Source organism: Cyprinodon variegatus, unplaced genomic scaffold (genome assembly GCF_000732505.1).
Source record: "Cyprinodon variegatus isolate N-32 unplaced genomic scaffold, C_variegatus-1.0 Scaffold1086, whole genome shotgun sequence".
NCBI lineage: Eukaryota > Metazoa > Chordata > Actinopteri > Cyprinodontiformes > Cyprinodontidae > Cyprinodon > Cyprinodon variegatus.
In genome coordinates, this window is record NW_015151539.1 from 61,824 (window position 1) to 64,059 (window position 2,236).

Consider the following 2,236-nt stretch of genomic DNA (forward strand, 5'->3'; position numbering starts at 1 on the left):
GTTGTTCAGCATGGGGGTGAGTAGAAAATGAAGTCTAATCATGTTTTGGGTGTACTATTCCTTTAAGTGCTGCCTAAACATCTAATTTTGCCTCCATACCCCCAGAAAGGCAGCTTTAGTTTGCATGGAAACGGCTTCAGATGGGAAGAAGGTTTCCTGTTGGTTTCTGGTTGTTTCCTCCCTAATGTGAGCATTAAGTTCACCTCAAACAGGAGCCGATCCATTGACCAACATCATTGCTGATACTTGTCCTGAAGATAAATCATTTTTATCATTCATAGTTAAAAAATGTATTCATTGATTTTTTTTGAAGAGTTTACAGAATCGCAATTCATGGAACTCTCAGCATAAAGGAAAAATATCGAAAGCTAGTTGTGCTGGATAGGCGGTGTGAGCATTTAGACTTTTTACCTCCAGTGTTTATGTCTTATCTACTCCACTGAGAAGAAATATTATAAGTCACAGCAATATTATATGTTAAGTCACAGTAGGTCAGAACTTTTTTTCCATTTCTGTCTGTGTTTCTCTGTCCCACTGTGATTGTTATTGATTTAGCTACTGGACCAAAGTGAGCCGTAAACACTGCATGGATCAAAATCAAGTGGATCCAAGAGCACAGGAATTTTTCCCAAAGCTGAAGATATTTCATAACATCATATTTTATAACATCAGCAATATACTCAGCTGGGATTTGAACCTTAAGCAGTGAATACATTGGACACCTAACAGTGGGTAAGCTCAGCATAGCAGCATGTGCATGCTACGCGTGTCACAGCTTTTCATTTTAGAAAGTAAAATTATTTACACCGGGTGCTTAATGTGCTCCTTCCACGCTCATATTATGCGCTTAGATATGCAATTCTCCTCCTAATTTAGGATGAGTTTCTAATTTTAGAAGGTGTAATGCTCCAGCTCAGTCTAGGAAGAAACAGAAAAACAAAATCCCATTTCATAATTCACTTCAGGTCAGAGTGCGTTTTCTACTTGGTGCTTTTTCTTCAAGATAACACTCAACGCCTACAGTTATTAATGACCAACCAACAGGTGCTGGGAGATGTGACATGCTAACAAAATACATTTGATTTCACATCAGATTGATTTTTAGGTGATCATATGTTACTTATAAGTTCATAACTTTCTCACATAGTACTGTGTCATTCACTTACTAATGTCACATAAGCTTGTCTTTGCTCAGAGTCCTTTTGCTAAACCTGTTGTTGATCGTTCTCTTCAACGTCTGATGTAAACTTCTGTTCAAACATACGCGCGTATGTCTCTTTGATGAGCTTACATACTGTTATGCGTCCAATGTATTTAATCCTTTAATTTGTAAAAATAGAATAAAGAAAATAAATCTGCTATTAGGGTTGTCACAAGTATCGATACTCAAAAAAGTATTGATACTGAAACGTTGTATCCGGATACGATGCTCAAAAATAATCAAAAGTATCGATACAGCCATCTAAAGTGCAGAATAGTGGAAAATGCACTTTCTGAACACTGTGTGATTGAATAATTCTGTGCATTTTTCAATTTTCAGACTTCTTTTTGTAACAGGTGCAGCTGCTGAGAATTATTTTTGTTTAACTGGTTTGGTCAGTGTGATTGTTATGTCTGCAAAGCATAGCCAAGAAGGAACACCTAATTTTAATTTTGTAAGTTTTTTATCAAGCTTGCTTAATATTGTGCACAACCTCAAAATATTATTCTTATTTTTTTTAATTTATTTCTTGTATTTTTTTAGTAATGAAAATATTTATGTTGAATTCTAGAGTCTTTGTTTTTATCCTTGTGGTATCGAAAAGGGTATCGAGTATCGAATATTTTACTTAGTATCGGTATCGAGTTGAAAAGTTTAGTTTCTCGACAACACTATCTGCTATAACCATTTTTATAACGATTAATGCCTATTCCCTAGTAGAACACCATGATGTTTACACAACTCAATGCATGGTAATAGTGCATTGGTGCACATGTCAGTATCTATAGTGTTTGATGGGAGGATGTCCTACCCAGTAACATTCAGTGTACCCATGCTTTATTCCATGTGTTAAAGGAATAGTACACCCAAAACATGATTAGCCTTCATTTTCTACTCACCCCCATGCTGAACTAACCTGACAACAGCCAGATGCATGTCTCGCTCCGCCCAGCTCCACTCACATACATCTGGGAACCCGCTCATTGAAAGTGATTTCCCCAACCGAATTTATGGTCTGTCCAATCAGGACGCAGG